The sequence below is a fragment of the Triturus cristatus genome, chromosome 4_1 (genome assembly GCF_964204655.1).
Source record: "Triturus cristatus chromosome 4_1, aTriCri1.1, whole genome shotgun sequence".
Taxonomy (NCBI): Eukaryota; Metazoa; Chordata; class Amphibia; order Caudata; family Salamandridae; genus Triturus; species Triturus cristatus.
Window position 1 is genome coordinate 285,336,662 of NC_140585.1, and position 22,068 is coordinate 285,358,729.

General features: G+C 44.1%; 1 non-coding gene across 1 annotated transcript; it reads left to right on the plus strand.

The window, feature by feature from the left end:
- Positions 1–20,910: 20,910 nt before the first annotated feature.
- LOC146854286 (small nucleolar RNA SNORD16) lies at positions 20,911–21,011 on the plus strand. Its single transcript, XR_014958937.1, has one exon. It is a non-coding gene; the product is annotated as a small nucleolar RNA SNORD16 (small nucleolar RNA).
- Positions 21,012–22,068: the final 1,057 nt, after the last annotated feature.

The window sequence follows — 22,068 nt, forward strand, 5'->3', positions numbered from 1 at the left end:
CCATTGGAAGGCTGAATTGGCTTAGAAAGCCCTTCTGATGAATATTCCTCTCTCAGGGGTAGAGCTGTTTGGCGCTCCCTTGCAGGAGATGGTGAAGAAGTCAGTGGAGAATAGGTAACTGTTGGCTCCCACTAGACCTTCATGGGGTAGATTCTTTTGGCATTAATTGGGCCTTCGGTCAGTCTTCTACTCCTAGGAGTGATCTGCCCTTTCGAAGGTAGGGACACGGCCATGGTATCCATTTTTCTCTCATAAATCCCAGTCTCGGTAGTCCGATGTTGGTTCCATCCTCGCGACTAAGTCCTTACTATTCGGAAGGCCCATCGATCAGCTTCTCGTGGGGGGTCGATTGTCAAAGTTCATAGAGACTTGGATGGGGGTCAATCTCTGTCCAGTCGGTATTAAGGATTATCGAGGAGGGATACATGGTTGTCTTCGATTCTCCGACCCTATGTTTTTTGTTCACACTCCTTTTCCCCCAGCTGCCGCAGAAGAGGGAGGTTCTTTTGGCAGGTATTTGGGATCTTCTTGCAAAAGGTGCCATACATCCGGTTCCTGCTTGTCAGAGGGGTCACAGTGTCTACTCAATCCTCTTCCTGGTAAGGTAGGCATCAAGGGATTTCCGTCCTGTGCTGGATTTAAAATGGGTATACTCTTTTAACCCTCTTCTTAAGTTTAAATTGTTGTCTTTGAAGGAAATTCTTCCTTTTCTTGTTCAGGGGGAAGTGGTGGCGTCATTGGATCTGCTCGATGCCTATATACAAGTGCAAATCCATCCGGCATCCCAGCGGTTCCTCAGGTTCTGTGTAGGTTCTAAGCATTTTCGGTTCCACTTAATGTCTTTTGGATTGTCCTCAGCCCTTGTAGTGGAGACAGGGTTTTGTCTGCATACATTGCTATGTTAGCATAAGCGCTTTAGAAATTAAACTCCATCTTGCCACGTTGCTGCTTTTGCACACAACACTATAGGTAGCTGTTATTACAAGTAAACTGCTTGCTTGTTTTTTATTCACATGAGAACAGTCTGTTGTTCACATCTCTAGACGTGCACCGCAACCTTAGTCTGAACACTATGTGCAGAAACCGTCAAGGTCAAATTACAATGTATGCTGTTGAATTCAGGTTGATCGGCCCACGCTCTAGACACAACAAGCATACAGATGCAAATATCTGAAACTCAGGTGCCTTTAATATTGCATTTGCATGCATGATTCAGAAACTTGGAGAAAACCTTTCCAGACACAGAGAGCAGAGCTGATCCTGTGATGTGATTCACCTAAGCTGATCTTTGAGGTATGGGGTTCCCCATTCAAACCTAGAGACCTTCTATTAGTATATAAAACTAGCTTAGTAGCCAGGGGAAGGTGCTTCACAAGGTATTATAGGACCTGTTTCCACTATCATTTTAATATGATTTCTCCCTTCATTTTCTATGGAACTGTAACAATGCTGATGGTTTTATTTCTAATCATTTGTCTGCTTATGTTAGCCAAAGTACTGCACCTTAGAGCACGTAGTTAAAAATAAACATTTTAAACTTTTCTGTGTCTCTGATTACTCTTGTTGTGGACTGATATGAGAATAATAACGAAAAGGTGTTTCTGATTCCCACCATTCCTGAGAGTATTCTAAGTCGCTTGTTCTGGGTTGTCTAATCATTGGTATCTTCGAAATGATATGGAGAACGAATGAGACACTGATGCTAGACGGTTAGGGGTTCTGGGTACTGAGGTGAGTTTTTTGCTACACCACAATTCACTGAGGTCCTGGTTTCCTGTGCATAGTTCTGTGGATGAGCAGAATCCCCGCAACACCCCATGGGTTTTTACAAAAGTATTGGCTCCCTGGTTGGGCTCAACCATACTGAGGGGATTCGGGTGCTCCCGTACTAGCTGATTTCTGCCTCTTTTCCAATGGGACTCTTCGCATCCCTAGGGTCTGCAAGATTCAGAAGGTCCACAGCTTTCTGATTAGCCACAAGAAGTTGCATCATGTTCCCACCCAGGACCTGGTGTTCCATGAGGGTCACCTGGACATGGTCAGGGGACATGTGTTCTGCAGGCAGACAGGAGAGCAGCCTCAAAGAGGAAACTGGGTTGCCTGTGTTCAGACCCAGTGCATCGGTGGTTGTGATTACATGGGCTTGATATCAGCAGCAATCAATGTGTTACCATGGGCTCAGTTGCACATGTACCCATTAGTGAACTATGGGCCATATGCATGAACACATTTTCCCATAGAAACAGAATGGGCAAAACCCTTTGATGCATCTGGCCCTATCTCCTGCTCCATTGGTTCCTTTGTTTCCGTCTTTTATGGTCTTCCGGTGGTGGTGTCCCTTCAGATCCTGGTAGCCCTGGGGTGGTGGCTGGACTAAGTCCATCTTGCGAGGGGTCTTCCCCTTCAGGTGTCCTCTTCCCAGGTGGTGACTGCAGATGCCAGCCAGCTGGGCTTTAGGGACACCTTTGGATTCCTGGTCTGTTCAGGGGTTATGATAACACCTGCAGGCTGGTTGTTCTTCTACCTTTGGGGAGCTGACGGCTGATCAGCTGGCTTGTAAGGAATTTGGGCTGGTCCTTAGGGGGCATCATAAGCTGGTCCGGACGGATACTCTGGTCATGATGGGTTATCTCAATCACCAGGTGGGTTGCATGATTCAGTCCTTGTGGCTCCTAGCTCAGGAGATTCTGGCCTGGGCAGAAAACAAGTTGTTTCGGTGGGCTGTGTACCTCCTGGGGAGGGGAAATTGTGCGGCAGACCACCTGAGCAGGGTCTTTCTCCCCATGTATTTGTTATCTTTGTTGACGGTGTGTTCTGTGTGTTGCAGAAGAGGTTTGGGTGTCCAAACATGGTCTTATTTGCAGACAAGGACAATGCTCTCCTCCCATGCTTCTGCACGTTTACTCCTTGTCCAGAGCCATGGCAGATAGATGTGTTGTCATTCAGGTGGCCACCAGACCTGCTTTATGCATTTTCACTGATTCCATTGCTTGCCAGGGTATTGTGAAAATGATGCCTGGAGAGAGCTTTTGTACTGTTGGTGGTGCCAGACTGGGTCCGACGCCCGAGGTACCATCGGTTGAGGGAGCTTGCGGATCAGGAGTGTTGGGCGATTTCAGACAATCGTATCCCATGAGGGGTTTCCCTCTACCGGCAGGTGTTCTGCTGCAGCTCCATTGTCATGCCTGGCTATTGAAAGGGTGACTCTGTAGACTAGCGACTGCTCTGCAGAGGTGGTTGACCTGATTCAGATCTCCAGGCATCCGATGACTCTAGGGTCTTATTCTAGACATTGGAGGTCGTTTTTCTAGATGGTGTGTCACTAAGGTGCTGGACTCTACTTTGGTGGATCCGATCAGGAGCCTGGGTTTTTTGTCTGGTTGTGTTTTGTTGGGCCTGGCTCCCTCTACTCTTCAGGCACAATGAGCGGCTTTGTGGGCTTTCTGGAGTCCCCAGTCTGATGAGTTAGATCCTTTGTTTTCATGGTTTATGCATGGTTTCTTTCGTCGGTGTCCCTGGTCTGGGTTCTCCCATTGGTGTTGCAGGTGCTGTAGGCTGCTCCTTTCAAGCCTTTGGGGGTGGTTGACTCAAATTCTTATCCATGCATGTTGTATTTTGTTTTGGTAGCCTTTGTGTCGGCTGGAACGATTGGGAAGGCGGGGTCCTTTTTCCGGTGTCCTTCTTTCTTGAGGATGTTGCCTGACTGCATCGTACTGTGGTCTGATCTGAAGTTGTTATCTAAGATCCTTCCATGACTAATGGTTCCAGGGCGGCTGTTCTGCCTACATTTTCTCCAGTTCCTTGGTCTGGGGTGGACGCTGGTCTCCATTTGTTGGATGTACAAAGGGAGGTGCTGGTGTATCTAGTGAGGTCCTTAAACCTTTTCACATGTGATAGTTTGTTTTTCACGTTTGGCCCGATGATGTCCGGTTAGGCACCTTCAGTTTCCACCTTGAGTGGGTGGATTAAACTGATGATCCTTCTGGCGTATGAGCCTCAAGGGTCGGTCGTATCGTCCAGGATACAGGGGTGGTCTGCCCATAGTATTTCTGTCTCCTGGGCATCTTTTAAGGGGGTCTTGATCACAGACATTTGTATGGCTGCTACGTGGGCCTCTCCTCCCATGTTCAAGGACCACTATCAGGTTATATTGGGAGGCTCAGCTGCTGTTGGTTTTGCTGCAGCTTGTCTTTGGTCTGGAACTGACTGTTGTTTGATTGGCCCTCACATGCTGTGCAACTCTATTTTCCTCTGTCGTAAGTTTGGATTAAACTGTGTTTGTGTCTCGCGTTTTCATATCTGGTGTTTTTTTCTGGTGATCATAAAGCCGCTTTGGCTATATGCTCGCTACGTTATTACTGTGGCGAGGAAGACTTACAAGGAGGTAATGCCCCGGTTACTTATAGGTAATCTTCATTACTCCAAGTGTAGTCTTCGTCGCCACACAGGTTCCCATCCCTTCCTTCCCTGTTTTGATATCAGCTTCATGTTTTTGGTAGAGGAACAGGAAATTGGGTGGGTCATGCCTCCTTTTATGGTAGGTGAGGGGTGAAGGAGGTCAGCCATGTTAGGGAGGGATGAGGGAGGCTAGAGCGCTAACTTGCTTTGAGGGTTCTGTGGTAGAGCTGAAGTTCATTACGTTATTACTGTGGTGAGGAAGACAACACTCGGAGTACTGAAGAGTACAAGTAAGTAACAAGGGCACTGTTTGGCTGCAGTGTGTTCTCAATTGTAGATCGGTAATAACGGACGATATTGGTTTTGTGAACAGTTACCCAAATGAGCACAGTAGCGCAGAACATATCGGGGTTAGATTTGTTGGTAACAAAATAATTGAGTGTTTATTTGCCATGGAACATAGAACATTAATACCTAATGGCTTAAATATTCACATAAAATTAATCCTGCCCTGTGACTTACTTTCAGATAGATTGAATGAGTGTAGACCACTGTTCAATGACGCCAGAGGGGCTCGATCAGAAAGGCCTCGTTTACTGGCTGTTTCGAATATAGACTGACTACATCAGGTTCAGTCTAATAACACTGGTGTGAATCATTCTGTAATTTCCAAAGCGACTGAGCCAAATGCTTTAAACATCCAGCTGAACACAAGCGTAGCATCGTGAGAGAGGGCAGTTAATGCACGCAGAGAATGTACAGACAGTCACTCCAGCATTGTCCTTGTCTAAAACTGTGCCTTACAACAGGGTGGAATTACCAGTTAAATTAATATCATGGAATGTGGCTGGCCTCCAGCCAAAACTCAATGATTTAGAATGGGGGTATTTATGAATAATGATGATGATGATGATGAAGAAGACTTTATAAAGCGCGTGGCGACCCGCAGTCATCCCAGCGCTGTTCGAGGAAAGGGACTGTCAACCGAACCAGAGAAAGCATTCATACACTAGTTCTTAAAGAGACAGGTCTTAAGGGCCATCCCAAAGCCTAGCTCATTGTCCATGGATCATAAGGCCAAGGGGAGAGAGTACCAAAGCTTTGCTACATTGAAACTACTTGCCGTCCTCCCCTTCTGGTTCTTTTAACTGAAGGAACAGTGGCCAAATGTAGATTAGAAGATATGCGTGCCCTGTTAGCCCTATAAGGGGTGGCCAAGTGACAAAGGAGGGGGGTAGGGGATACGCAAGTGTAGAGCTCTATGGACAGTACACAGAGACTTAAATTCAATCTTCGATAACTGGTAACCAGTTCAGAGATTTCAGACCATTTCTTGCTGACTCATGTTTGGGAATACCCAGAGAAATACGTGCCACCTGTTTTGCACCACTTGTAATTTTTAGGTGATTGCCATGGGAGCACCCAAGTACAGTGAGTTTCCGTAGTCGATGCAAGAGAGGATCAGGGCCTAAGTTACCAGCCTACTTGCCGTCTGAGGAAGTGCAGTATTTTGCACGGCATAGGCAAGGTACCAAAACAACTGGCAGCTAGATTAGTGGCCTATGTATCCAAAGTCAAGCCTTTATCAAGCCACACCCCCAGGTTATTTATGGCTATATTCATCACATTATCCTCTTACAGGAAACCTTGGTGACAGAGCCCCAGTGTGTAGACCAGGTTACTTTCTGTTACACTTTAATGAAACCCCTTCTACCTGTGGGAGAGCCTCAGGGGCTTATTCATATGGGTAAAACAATGGCCCATTCCAATGTTGAAGTGTTATATGCTGGATCAAAGGATATACTGGGGGTTACCTTGACTTTTCCGAGCACCTTCCTGCACAGACATATTGTTGTAGTAAATTATCTACTGGCGTTCGCCAGTAGATAGTTATAGTTAGGACCGTGTTTCTATAGGAAATCTCAAAATTCTATTTTGAATAACTTTGGCGCCGGTTGACAAATCTTCGCGAAATTTTCTAAACTAATGGGGCTCTCCAATCAGCTCCTACCCTGAAAGTCTCGGGGGGATTTGTCAAGCGGGGGCCGAGAAAAAAGGGGGGTCCCAAAACGCGTTTTCCCCATGCATTTTCCCATAGGACCTTTAGTCGAAGGTACAGCCCGAACGGCTAAACAGAATTACTTGAAATTTGGCAGAGAGGTAGTCCTCAGGTCAGGGAAGTGCCTTTTGCATATATGGAGTCAATCTGTCCAGTAGTTCCTGAGAAAATTGCAGTTAAAAGCACATACATATCTATAGCTGCGCACCGTGGGCGCACGGTGCGCGCACCCTAACGTGCGCGAGCGTATTTCTGATTGGTTGTTACATGTCAGTCAACGTTCGAATCGGTCGAAATCAGGAAGTGTCGGCCGCCATTTTGTTTGTTTTCAGTGCGAGAGTGGAAAAGGAAGGTGGCGAACGTGAAAAGGGGGAAAGGTAGAGAGTTCCTGACCCCCTAGCCTTTGTCAGGGGGTCCCTGAAGGACCCCGAAGGAAGAAAAAAACATTTTTTTTTTTTTAAATCGCGGGGGTGCGCGCACGCTGACAAACCTTTAAAAAAAAACAAAAAAAAATTAATACGTGGTTAATTGTAATATAAATATATATTAAAAATAATACATACATAACTTAGCATTTAAAAAAACGTACAAATTCACTAAAAAAAACATAGGTTTCACACACGTTATAGTTAGGAATTAGCTTTTAAAAAACCTTGCAAATTCACTTAAAAAACAATAGGTTTCACACATGTTATAGTTAGGTGGATATTTCACTGGTAAAAAAACAATGAAATTCCCCAGTTATAGTTACTTCAGATAACTATAACTCGCGCGACCGCCACTCTATCACAAGGATGATGTCATCAGTGATGTCAAGAGTGATGCCACTGACCATGTCATGAGTGATGTAATATGTGACGTCATGAGCAGAGGATTGCGGGCGCGCGAGTTATAGTTATCTGAAGTAACTATAACGGGGGAATTTCATTGTTTTTTTACGAGTGAAATATCCACCTAACTATAACATGTGTGAAACCTAAGGTTTTTTAAGTGAATTTGCAAGGTTTTTAAATGCTAATTCCTAACTATAACGTGTATGAAACCTATGTTTTTTTTAGTGAATATATATATATATACATATATATCACCAAATTTGCCCTTAGACATGAAGACGCACTCCCATGTAGACAAAAGGATTTATTTTCAGGCAGGAGGTCTGGCGCTTACACAGAGAATTCTTTTCAGGCCTTACACATTTCGGATGGTCCCGATCCTTGTTCACAGGCAGCCTGATGGCATTACAACAAACAGTTGCAGCACTTTTTTCTCATGCTTATAAAACTTTATTGTCCTCCGGTGGGCCATTCAGGTAAGTTTGTTTTTAATTGCATTCTGGGAAACGTAGTGCTGCAATGTTCATTGTTACCCTCCAGTGGTTGTGCATGGCCATAAAGCAAAATTAAACAAATGTTTATAGCCTGCTAGTGGGCCTCTCAGTGCAAGAGCCAGCTGCACTTACGTTTTCTTTGCCAGTCTACTGTTCCTCTGCTTGGCTCCAAACCTTGAACCAAACCAGACCCACAATTCCTCCTCTGTGGTGGTGCAGTCTTCCAGGCAGGACCGCCATATAATCTCTCACCAAATTTTTCCTTAGCCATGAAGATGCACTCCCATATAGACAAAAGGATTTATTTTTAGGCAGTAGGCGCTTACACAGAGAATTCTTTTCAGCCTTACGCATATCAACACATTACCAGCAATGTATTTTTCAGGTGTCATGACTCTCACAAGACCCTCGCAGGGTCCTCATGAGATCGTAGAGCTGTACATTTCACTGTAATCTATTGAACACAGATGTTTATCATGTTTTTAGTTATTATTTAATGCCAATCTAGAATAGAATAGTGAATAAAAGATGGTTGGATTTTTTTTTATATAAAGTTATGGCTCTCACGACACGCTTGTGGGAGTCGGATACACAATCTCATACGCGAACTCTGCAGGGGTGTACTTCTTGTTTGGCTCTCACAAAGCACTTGCAAGAGTGTACATTTAGAATTAAGTTAATTACAATGGTTTTGTGTCATTTTGAATAAAGTAGAACATTAAACATGGCAATTAAGTTTGAAAAATTATGTATTGTTCTAGAAGCAACTACTTTTTTACGGTCTCGTGAGATGCCCACAAGCCTCTCGCAAGAGGTCCGGGTGAGGAAGCACACCCTAAGGAAGGATTGTTATTGGTCCATACGCATGTCTTTATTTCAAAGAAAAAGATTCCATCCTTTTTGATGAATTTCACTGTTGGATTTTGGTGAGGGTAAACATATGGGGCTGGCTCTCCTTTCCTGTTTGCCTTTCATCACAAAGATGTCTTCATCAGAATCTGATGAACAGCTGGGGTCACCTGCACCAGCTCAGCCATCTCAGCCTCCTGAGGAATCCTTGGTGTGGCAATTCTTTGAAATGGGGCCAGGTAGAAAGAAAGTTTCTGTAAAGTATGTAATCTGTAAAGTTTGTTAGAAGAAGTTCAGCCAGGGGAGACATATCAGATCTATGCACCGCAAAGGCTTCCAAGGGCAGAGTTGTCTCGTACTGCAGAGTTAGACAACTCTACAGGAACTTCCACATCATTTGCCCTGGGAGATACCGTGCCTGCACTGGTTCTGAGGTTCTAAATGCACAAGCAGATAATAACCCTGCATTCTTGAGTAAAGCACAATTTTGATGCTTGTGTAAGCAGATCATTTTTCATCTGCGACAAGCACGTCTGCCTAGGACAAGCTTGTCCAACATCACAAGTGCCCCCATAGGCAGAAGCTCTTTCTTTCCAAAGTATTTTGCCAATATTTCTCCTTTTTGTTTTTAATGAGATGTTGTTGGTGTTTTTTTAACACCTCAAGTTGTATGTTTTTATCCTACCATACTGAGATTTTTTTTTAAATACTAACATTATTAAAAATGATTGAAACACCCAAAAATGTTTATAGTTGTTGAAAAATGTTAACAAAATGGCTCTTTTCAAAGTTACCCTCTATTTCCATGTTCTATGTTGTATGTACTGTTTCCCTTTATTCCCCTTCTTTAAATCTCTTGTGGGACTCTAGCGAGAGCCAGGTCGGCAATCCCTCACGTGCAATCCAAGGGACAGTGCTTTCTGGACTTCGCTTGCGAGATCATACTTTTTATAAAGGGCTTCGCATTTACACTAAACATCCCCTGAAGTAGCATGTATAATTTTATGATTAGTAATAGTGTGTTTAGTTTAATGAAATGAAATCCATTATATATTTATGGGGGAGAATAAATCACTTAGATTTATGAAAAAATGCCTACGTGTTTTATCTGTATGAGACCAACATACATTGATACACAGCATACATTGATGCTCATTTATTTACTTTATGTCCATTTATTATTGCTAGAAAAAGTTCAATCACTACTTTTTTTACTATCCCACTAGAGTCTAGCGAAATCATAACCCTTTTTTAGAGAAAGAAGTTGCACTTTCCTTTACTACAGGACTTATGCCTTCTAGTCCCCCTTCGTAGGGTGTGGGGGAATGTAGACACAGTATAGCAACAGTGCACAGTAAGGTGTTAGACGACACTGGGCTCTCACTTACACCTCTTCACCGCCTAACAACTGTGCATAGTAGACTATGGGGAGAGACTGGCCTCTCTAGTAAGGCCTTGCATTAAGGTAACAAGTGTGTAGAGTAGGGTGTAAAGACACACTGCCTTTCCACTCACACCTTTCCCCAGGCTCAGTAGTATACAACGTAGGGTGAAGAAGGTATTCACCTTATATATAAGACCTCACTATTCCATACTCAATATAACAAGCACTGGTCTCTCCATTGAGACCTCTCCAAAGGAAAATAACCCTATATATTAGGGTGTGGGAATGGATTTAACTGTCTAGTCACAGCTCTCCCCAGCACAACAGACATGCACATTAGTGTGTAGGGAAGCATTGTCTTCTCCACTAACAACTATCTCCAGGACAACATGGATGTGCAGTATGGTGTGGGCAAGCCTCTGTACTGATACCTCTCCCTACAGCAACAGGGATATATGCAGTAATGTCTGCGAACAGAGTGAGCTGTCCACTAACACATCTTAACAGGGTGAGAGGTGTCTATAGAAGGGTATGAGAAAAAAGATACCTCTCTGCTCATACCCATTCCCACGATGACAGGTGTGCATAGAAGACTGTAGCGAGGAAGTGCTGTTTTCTGACAAATCTCTCTTGCATGGTAAGTCTTCGGAATACAGAGTGGGGAGAGACAGGCCCCTCTCATGTGGCCTGTGTCTTAGATTAGGGGTACATCTCTGGTCACAGCTCTCCCCAGGATGGATGAAATCACCTCAATGCTGAGAAGTCTGGCTTGCATAACAACTATACAGACTATGATGTGTAAACACACTGCCCTGTCAGCTAAACACATCTTCCCAGAATAATATATGTGCTAAGTAGGCTGTGGGTAGTAAGGTGAAGAAATTGAGTATACCCTCTGCTGAGAACTGTGTCCTGGTTGATTAGTGTGGATAGTTGAATGTGGGTACACGCTCACCTCTCCCTCAGACCTCTCCCTATGGGGACAATGATGCGTAGTAGGGTGTGCACAGGGACAGACTTCTCAGTTGAAACTTCTCTCCAGAGTCACAAGCATATATAGCAACATGTGCAAAAGAACTGCCTTCTCCAATATCATATCTCCACAAATGATAGCAGTGCGTAGTAGAATGGGAGGATACACTGGCCTCTTTGCCAAAACCTCTCTCTTGTATGAGAGATCTGTATACTACAGTTAGCACAAGGACTACACTCTCTATTAAGACCTCTCTAGTGAGAGCTCACTGTCTCATGAGAAATCACCATAGTTGGGTGTTCAAATAGTTGGCTTATCCATTAACAATTCTTTGTAACATAGAAGATGTGCATATTACTGTAAAGATATACATACATGCAGGAGCACTTCTGCACTCCCTGACGATGGAACTGCCAATTTTAGTCAACATCACAATACTGTAATAACATTCAAATCTTTCAGAACTATTAAGCAAACAAATCAGTAGTTACTTGAAACCTTTTTTATTACAGAAAAACACTTTAACATTACAAAACTACAGCAACTACATTAACAAACGATATCAACAATTACAAAACAAAAAACAAACAAGTTTACTAACTTATGTCTTCATCACGTTATGATAAGCAGCCTAGTGTAGCTGCACCACCTCAGCCTGGCTAAGAGTCTTTGGTATGGCAGTATTTAGGTCGTACCTAGGCAGCGCATATGTGCTGTCTGAAGACCTGCTGTAATGAATAAAACAACTTTATTCCCGCCCGCTGCTTACCATTGGGTCACTCCGGTGTCGCTCTTGTTTGCTCCCGGCTTACTGATTCTGCAGCCGATACCTCACTTCCGTTCAACGCACAGGATCATCGGCCAAGTACAGTCTTCATACACTTACAGTGCTTCTCTTGTTTGGGAGAATTATTTTTCCTTTGTTACCCTTCACCCCAGATCTGAGACATTTTCTTGCACCCAGTCGGTTCAGCAGTCTTGAGCAGCTGCCCGCTTGTCACCATCTTTTTTCCCTGACTATAAACTTTAAGCCCTGCTCATGTCTTCATTCCCATACGTATTCAGTGACTGTCTTTTCAACTTTCCTACTGTTGCTGCCTAATCTCCCGGTGCTCTGCCCTCCCACCACCACCCGTCACTCCTTGTTTTATTTAAATTTTCCACTTACTGCTCTCTTTCCTGTGACATACAGTTAAAACCAAATAATGCTGCTGCAGTATCCAATTTCGGACGTTGAGTGCTTCGATGTTCCGCGTGGGTTAACAGCAACATTAGCCAGACATCTAATTTCCACTCAACTTTAAATCCATTTCATAAACCTATTTAATTCCAGCGTAGCTACTTTCTTTAATATATATACTTATTGCCTTATTGATTGTACTTTATTCATTTACAAATAAACATAATATTCTCTTTAGGAAGCTCATTAGTGCAAGATGGCTTCACATGATATTGTTTTGTTTTAGTCCTTCTCTTCTGTCTATTGCAGAAGCAGTCGCTCTCATCTCCCAGCATGCTCCGCTACTGAAAACCAATTACGGTAAATGCAAGCATTGGTGGTTATTAATTCCTTTGTTTATGCAATTGTTAGTGTTATATGAAAGCAGCGGCCCCAGTGTCTCAATGTTTGTGGTATAATTGTTCACTCTTTGCCTTTACACTGTAATCTGCATGTTTTCGAATGGCCAAATGGGACCAGGGGGGACCTTGGTGCGAGCCGGGTGTCCCCCTGGGACGATTCACGCGATGGTACAGAGCACGCAGCGAGATACGTAGTTAGGTAGGGGGCGGGGCTTATGAAAGTTCGTACGTTAGGAAGGCGGTTGGGCGGGAAACTAGTGGCTGAGGAAACGAGGCGTTTGTTTTTTGTGACGTTTTGTGTCATTTGAGTTATTTAGTCTGTTTTTCACTGGAGAAGTTTGTCATGGCTGACAGCTCAGCTGTCCAGAATGCGCTCCGTGTTCAGTATGAGGCAGGCCGTGTGGACTTACTGGCCCCCGGTGTTCCCGCCTTAATGTCATCAGCTGTGAGGCGCCCGAAGAGAGTGGCGGCGAAGGGTGTGAGCGACGCTGTGGCAGCTTGTCTTCCTGTCAAGGGCCGTGTGCAGGAGATCGCCACCAGCGGTGAACTCGCTCCTTTTTCGAATAAGGAACAACGCGGCAGGTCTGCTCGTCGGAGCGCCCATTCCCGGCTCCTGACAGCGCGCTGCGCCTCTGCACCATCAGTCATGGTGAGGAAGTCGGGGGCGGTCTCAGTGACTCGTGTGAGACGAGCTCATCGTCACGTCAGCGCTAGGGGCGGCGCTGTTTCAAGAAGCCTGCCTACATCATCACTCAGAGGTATAGGTGGGAAGGGGAGGGGAATGTCTAGTGAGGGTGCTGATATTATGTTTATTGAGTCCCCTTCTCCTGCAAAACGGTCGTCTTTGATGGACACAGAGTACTGCTTGAACAGACCCGGTAACATTTCTGGGTATAATATTGACATTGCTCCCCCTGTTTTGCCATTTGGACGCTCTGCAGCTTTGGTGGACTATCCTAGCGATAGTGGGGGGGAAGAGGAGGTTTTACAAGAAAGGTCATCTTTTTCTATCCCTGCTGAGGCTTATGGGGAGCGCCTAGTGAAGGGAGCTAATTTTGGAAAGCTGTTATCAGTTTCTGGGGTGTCCCCTTTACCTAGAGGCCCCCCTGGGTCTAAAGGTGGTTTCGCTCATACATCAACAGTTGGCTTGGGGCAGGTTACTCCTTCTCGTTTCCCTTTGGGTGAGGATGTTTCAGAGGCCATGGCTGTAGTTGAACAGAGGTCATTAGAAGATGCTGGGCCTTTGCAAGAAGATACTGTTATTAACCCTTCAGACATTGTCTCCATTTTCCCGGCATCTCGCCCCCCTCCTTGTCACCCGCAGGTGGATTTTGATTCTCCGTTTGGTCCTCAACGTGGTCAATGGGTTTGGGTTGAGCATGCTGTTCCTGACTCGTTGGAGGTGGATGGTTCTAATCATGTCTCTGGTCATGGTAAGTTATCGCATTCTGGCACGAGCGGCGAGGAGGCGGTAAGGTATACAGTCCAGCAGGCAGCTCAAGTTTTTCCTTGTAAAGCATTTCAGAAGCAGGTTTCGCCTTTTGGTAACGTGTCATCTTCATTAAGCGGACCAGGTGCGGATCTTGGTCTAGCGGCCGGGCTCTCTAATCGGAGGCCTGTGACCAATTGGGAGTTTTACGATGGTGGGGCGGGTGATGGCAAAATGCCAAGTACAAGCAGGGATGTATTGGAATTTTCAGAGGTGCATGGTATTCGAGGTCTGGGTCATGATGATGGAACTGAAGATGGGATTCAAGAAAGGGAGCTTGGGGGTAATGGCTTTTGTTCCGAACATGTTCCTTTCGTGCCTCCAAAGGGTGCGGGTGCAATCAATTCTTCTAGTGTCTTACAGAAGTCAAGTGCGGATTTCACGTCGGATCAAGAGCGGCGTCACGATGATCGGCGTCGTGATGATCCTCAGGAATACCAGAAGCGTGCTGCACAACTAACGTCAGGTAAGCCTCATTGGTGGGCTGCTTGGTCACAACCTTTGGTAGGCAAAATTACGCCGGGCTCGGTGGGGGTGGACGAGTCAAATGCGTCTAATGTGTTGGGTGTTGGTTTTGGTGGGGATACAAGGGACAAGGCTTTTCGAACATCTATTTCTGGTAATGCGGATAGTTCCAGCAAATTGTCTTTTTGGGTAGTGGGGTTACTGAGGTTGGTCCGACTGGTTCAGGACAGGTGAAGGTTACTGCTAGGACTCGGCAGAAGCTTCCTTATATGGATCTTGCCATGCCATTAGGTATACATCTGTCAGTTACCACCAAGAACAAGATTTGGCTGCATGAATTTGTCGACGTTTTTAAACTCCTTCATAGGGACATCCAAGCCAGAGAAGGGTCCAAGGAAGAAGAATGGGAGCTTTCTAGGCGGCCCAGGGTCCCAAAGTCTATAGAAAATTGGACTGTGGCCTTTTTGATATATGCTAGCGTGTATTGTGAGAGGTATCCGGACAGGGCTATTTCATTGTTTAAATATATGGACACCATTCATAAGGCACACTTGCAATTTGGGGGATATGCATGGCTTAATTACGATGAAGAATTTAGAGCTAGGATCAGTATGTTTAAAGATAAACCGTAGGGTGAGGTAGATCAAGAGCTTTGGTTGCAGTGGATGTCCTCTGCTCAGCCGCTTGCGTCGATGCATACTGCAAGTGGTCTGCCGATTATATATCGGCCCTTTCTGCCTCGCTCCGCTCCAGTTGGGGCGGGGGTTGCAGGTAGGGGACACTTGCCGACGCCAGGTGCCTGCTGGAATTTTAATCGGGGCTCATGCATCAGGCAATTCTGTAGGTTTAAGCACGAGTGCTCTCAATGTGGCGGTAGACATGCCATCACCCACTGCTCGCTAAACAGCCTCAAGGGGGTTCAGGGAGTTTTCCAAGGGGTGGCGGGGGATTCCCTCAACTTATGTCAAAGGGCTCATACCCCAATTAAACTGATTCGATTGATGCCTTGGTTGGAAGTTTATCCTGACTATGAAGCTGCGTCCAAATTGTTTTGGGGTTTTAAAGAAGGTTTTCGGATTGGCTACCAAGGGCCTCGTTATCACCGTTGGGCTGACAATTTAAAATCTGCTAAGGAACTGCCTCACGTGGTGCAACAGAAATTGGAGGCCGAAATGCAAGCTGGTGGTGTAGCTGGGCCTTTTAGTCAATGCCCCTTGGAAAATTTGATAATATCTCCGTTGGGGGTAGTCCCTAAAAAACGGATTGGTGAATTCAGAATGCTTCTTCACTTGTCATGGCCGGAAGGCCAATCTATTAACAATTTTATTTCTTCGGATGATTCCAATGTCTCTTATGCGTCTGTGGATGATGCTTTGAGATTGGTGCGGGAGGTAGGGGCTGGTGCAGAACTAGCAAAATGTGATATTCAATCTGCCTTCCGTTTACTCCCTATCCATCCATCGGATTTTGAATTGCTAGGTATGTTTTTAATGGAGCTTTTTACGTTTACAAAGTACTTCCTATGGGGTGCTCAGTGTCTTGTGCTTAGTTCGAAACATTTAGCACGTTCTTGCAATGGTGTTTTTCGGTGAGGAGTGGCCACACACATGTTTGTCATTACTTAGATGATTTTATGTTCATTGGCGATGCACACCTCAAACAATGTCGTAAAGGTCTCAAATTCTTCCAGGACATGGCTGAGGAGTTTGGTGTTCCGCTGGCTCCTGAAAAAACGGAAGGTCCCTGCACTAAGCTCGTATTTTTGGGCATAGAGATAGACACTGTAACTATGATGGCTAGTTTGCCAGCTGTAAAGGTAGAAGAGATCAGGTCTTTTCTGTTGGAGGTTCTTGGCAAGGATAAGATTGAGCTTCGGCAAGTCCAACGGCTCTTGGGCTACCTGAATTTTGCTTGTCGTGTTGTTAGGGCCGGTAGGACTTTTTGCAGAAGGTTGGGTTTTGCAATGTCTGGAGCTTACCTCACCACAGAATTCGTCTTACAAAAGCCATCAAGGAAGATCTTCTGGTGTGGCTAACCTTTTTGTCAGATTTCAATGGCGTTTCTTTATATTTTCTTGGAGACAATACTATTTGGCAGATACAGATTTTTTCGGATGCCTCTGGGGCACATGGTTTGGGACTTTTTTGGGAGGGTCGTTGGTGTGCAGAGGCATGGCCACGCCATTGGTTATCACAAGGGCGCAGTATTGCTTTCCTTGAGTTGTTTCCACTAATTGTGGCTATGATGGTTTGGGGTGTGGAATTCAGTAACAGGTGTGTAATGTTCCACATTGATAACATGGCTGTGGTTCAGCTCATAAATAATCAGAAGGCCAAAGATCTGCGGGTTTTAAGGCTTTTGCGTTTTTTCATGTTACACAGTCTAAAATGCAATATTGTTTTCGAGCAAGGCACATTCCAGGTGTCAATAACTCAATTGCAGACGCCTTGTCTCGTTCTAATTGGCAGAAATTCCGCAACTTGGCGCCTGGTGCGGACACCTACAAAACTCCAATCCCGCAAGACATCTGGGTGCTGGGGGGAATGAGGATCATCGATTTGGTCGAGAAATCTATAGCCCCTGCTACTAGACGCAGTTATCAACAGGCTTGGTCTGAATTTTTAACTTTTACGAGATCACACTGTTTTGAACGCCCTTAGTGGATTCCAATTTCTGTATGTTACAGTTTGTTTGATATTTAATCAATAAAGGTTTATCACACACAACCATTTCTGGCAAATTGGCTGGGATTTCTTTTTATGGGCAGTTATGGTGGGGTCAAGATTTAGTTGGGGATGTTTTGTTGCGTCGGATGCTAAAAGGTTTGAGCAGGGAGCGAATACAGTCCGGGCCCTTACGAGAACCTATTACTTTTGTGCTTTTACAGCAGTTACTAGTTCAATTGCCTTTTTGTTGTCATGACCTTTGTGAAGTTTCGCGCTTCCGTCTATGCATGATTTGGTTGTTTTTTGGTGCCTTTCGAGTTTCAGAATTATTGGGGTTGCGAGGACAAATGGGGATTCGGTTCAGTGAAATTGATTTTCAACGAGGGGTGTCAATCAGGTTATTTTTGAAGAAGTCTAAAACTGATCAATTGGGCAAAGGTGTTTGGATTAAGTTGAGTGGTAGTGGTGTTCAAGGATGTTGTCCTATTGGGGAATGGGATTCATTTGTAGGTTCCCCTGATTTCATACATGTGCCCATATTTTTGCATCAAGATGGGACAAAAATTACTGATGCTCATTTATTGGTTGTTTTACGCAAATCCTTGAAGAGGATTGGGAAGGACCCCTTACTTTTTGGGACTCACTCATTTAGGATCGGGGCAGCTACGGAAGCGGCTAAATTGGGCTGGGACTGGGAGGACATTAAGAGGATTGGTAGGTGGAAGTCTGCATGTTGTTCTCGTTATGTCAGACTGTGATAACATATACGTTTGCTATGATGCAGGCTAATTTTTGTTTTTTCTGCCTAGGTCGTGCCATCAATTCTTTCTCCTCAAAAATGCGTACTTGGATCATAGGTCATTCCTTCGTCAAGTGGTCTGCTGTCTTTGCAGAACGGCAGATCTACGACAGGTCGCTCGGACTTCCTAGCAAGGGCCACGAAGTTCTATGGAAGGGTAAAGGTGGGATGAGGTGGAGCAAGTTGTTTTCTACGCTATCTGAATTATCAGCTGAAAGAGGTTTTCCAGACTTGTTAATAATACATTTAGGTGAGAATGATCTTGTATCTTTATCTGGGCTATCGCTCTTGAAGCAAATTAAATTGGATCTAGCAGTCATCAAGAATAACTGGGTGGGTACGTCTCTGGTGTGGTCCGAATTTATTTATAGACAACAGTGGAGGGGGGCTCGCAATCATTCGGCCATGGAAAAAGCTCGCAAAAAACTAAACCGTGCGCTGAAAATTTTTTGCAATGCAATGGGTATTCAGGTTTTGTCTCATGATAACATTACCAGTGTCGAGCATCATCTTTTTCAGGAGGATGGGGTTCATTTATCCCAGATAGGTCAAGCTTATTTTATGATGGAATTAAGGGACTTGCTGGCGGGTTTTTGGAATGAGAATCTTTGGTGTGACCAACGTTTAAAGTAGAATATGTTTGTTTTGAGCAATTTTCTTGGGGAACAACCTTTACAACGCAACTTTTACAACGCACTACACTTACAACGCATTTTTTACAACGCACAATCCATTACAACGCATGACATTACAACGCAGGACACTACAACGCATTTTTAAAAACTACCTTTACAACGCATTCCATTACAACGCATACTACCATTACAACGCATACCATTACAACGCATAATATAGTAATTTTTACCCCTATACTATCCAACACTTACCCTACTGTTGCACTCCCTGGAGTTAGAATAGTAATTTTTACCCCTATACTATCCAACACTTACTCTACTGTTGCACCCCCTGGAGTTAGAATAGTAATTTTTACCCCTATACTATCCAACACTTACCCTACTGTTGCACCCCCTGGAGTTAGAATAGTAATTTTTACCCCTATACTATCCAACACTTACTCTACTGTTGCACCCCCTGGAGTTAGAATAGTAATTTTTACCCCTATACTATCCAACACTTACCCTACTGTTGCACCCCCTGGAGTTAGAATAGTAATTTTTACCCCTATACTATCCAACACTTACCCTACTGTTGCACCCCCTGGAGTTAGAATAGTAATTTTTACCCCTATACTATCCAACACTTACCCTACTGTTGCACCCCCTGGAGTTAGAATAGTAATTTTTACCCCTATACTATCCAACACTTACCCTACTGTTGCACCCCCTGGAGTTAGAATAGTAATTTTTACCCCTATACTATCCAACACTTTCCCTACTGTTGCACCCCCTGGAGTTAGAATAGTAATTTTTACCCCTATACTATCCAACATTTACCCTACTGTTGCACCCCCTGGAGTTAGAATAGTAATTTTTAACCCTATACTATCCAACACTTACCCTACTGTTGCACCCCCTGGAGTTAGAATAGTAATTTTTAACCCTATACTATCCAACACTTACCCTACTGTTGCACCCCCTGGAGTTAGAATAGTAATTTTTACCCCTATACTATCTAATACTTACCTTAAATGCAATTTAATATTATGCGTTGTAATTGTATGCGTTGTAAAGGTAGTATGCGTTGTAATGGAAATGCGTTGTAAAGGTAGTTTTTAAAAATGCGTTGTAGTGTCCTGCGTTGTAATGTCATGCGTTGTAATGGATTGTGCGTTGTAAAAAATGCGTTGTAAGTGCATGCGTTGTAAAAGTGTGCGTTGTAACGACATACATCCAATTTTCTTTTGGTGGGGCCAGGAAAACTCTTTGGGTTTTCCTGGGTGGCGGTTTTTTGAGGGTTTGGATAGTCTGGAGCGGGCTTATCCTTCCCTCTGGGGCAGGGGGAGGATGGAAGAAAAGCTGGACAGGTAAACCAAAATGGTCAAAAAGGAAATGATGTCATTTGGCAGTACATGGGGTATTTTATGGTAAATTTTGGTTGGGGTATTTTTGGACTTGTTTGTGGCAAAAATGTTTGGAAGCATTTTGATAATATGTATATTGTCTCAATAAATGTGTTCTTGGTTACCTGTCCTAATAAAGTGACCTTTTTTGCTAAGTCAAATTTGTGTGGTTTGTCTTATTGCGCGATGGGACCCGGGGGGACCTTGGCGCGAGCTGGGTGTCCCCCTGGGACGATTCGCGCGATGGTACAGACCACGCAGCGAGATACGTAGTTAGGTAGGGGGTGGGGCTTATAAAAATTCACTCGTTAGGAAGGCGGTTGGGCGGGAAACTAGTGGCTGAGGAAACGAGGCGTTTGTATTTTGTGACCCTCCCTCCCACCCCCTTTTTTCTGCTAATGTATATAACAAAAACAAAAAAACAAAAAAATGTTGATCTTAAGTCACGATAGGACAGGTGACAGTTTGTTTCATTTTATGTGTGTGTTTTAGGCGGTTTTTTGAGGGTTTGGATAGTCTGGAGCGGGCTTATCCTTCCCTCTGGGGCGGGGGGAGGGTGGAAGAAAAGCTGGACAGGTAAACCAAAATGGTCAAAAAGGAAATGATGCCATTTGGCAGTACATGGGGTATTTTATGGTAAATTTTGGTTGGGGTATTTTTGGACTTGTTTGTGGCAAAAATGTTTGATAATATGTATATTGTCTCAATAAGTGTGTTCTTGGTTACCTGTCCTAATAAAGTGACCTTTTTTGCTAAGTCAAATTTGTGTGGTTTGTCTTATTGCGCGACATGACTCCATCCTTGAAACCAATAATATGACAATAAGGGGCTAGTTTTGTTTGTTTTAAAATGTGCGCCCCTAAACTGAATAACAATGTCCATCTGACATGAGATGGTGGTTGCTATGATGTTGTTATCTGCATCTTACCTGGTGGTCAGTGACAGCTGTCTGCTGTCCTTGAACTGACGCTACAGGCTGTCAATCATTTTGAGTCTGAGCAACTTGACTGACCTGCTAACATCACACCTTTATCTTCAGACTTAATATCAAGAAGTAAAGTGTTTTTGTGGATTCGTAAAAAATTGAGCTAGATTAATGCTGAATTTCTTTATCCTTCAGGCCTGCGCCAGTCTCTTGATATTTGTGTTATCGGGGAAAAATGTCACAGTGCCTAATGTGTTCAAAGCTCCTATTCGTCCAGATATTATAGACTTTGTTCACACTAACTTGCAGAAGAACAGCAGACAACCCTATGCTGTCAGTGAATTAGCAGGTATGAAGCTTTTTCTACTTGTATTATTTCGGAATTTGTGATTGTGGTGGCCGTGCCAGTTAATTTCAGAATGTGTTTGTGTGCGCACAGTAGGCATTTGACGGGCATTTAAACTAGAAAATGGATTATCAATATTGCCGCTTCTCAGAATGATCATTACTACGTAATTGGTCCGTGTTTCTAAAATCCACAATAAAAGTAGAAGTTCTAATGGCATTAGTAAAGCAAGTTATATAATGGGTCAAAATGTGTACATGCCTTTTCGATATTTTTAAAATTGATCACTTACAATTCACCCTTGGTGCAGATTGGGATGCTTTCACCACTCTAATGACACTGCTTTTATTTTTGCCTACCAGACAGTGAAAGCTGTTTCGGTGCCAGTGACCTATGAGCTTACAGCCTACCCGTTCCCTTATGTTGGTTGGCTTTATCAATTATTTTTTTACTTTGTCCGATAGCTTGTTTTACTTTATCGTGTTTGTCCTTCCCCTAAACCATAGCCTCCCTGCCATTATTTTTAATGAGTGCCCTGGTTTGTATCTTTCAACTGTTCGCTTTTAAGGAACTACTTCTCTTTTTTTATGTAAGCACTCAAGAGGGCACGTTTTCAAGCTGCCCCCCTGGTTTTGCTCCTTCTTCAGCCGCATGCTCAGTGTGAGCATTACTTGGAGAGGGGTTGTGGCTCCGCGCTTATTTTTGGAGCCAGGATGCAACTGAAGTTGTGTACTTCACAAGAAAAGCATTTGCAATGCAATAGGTCTCACATTTGCAAGAATTTGAG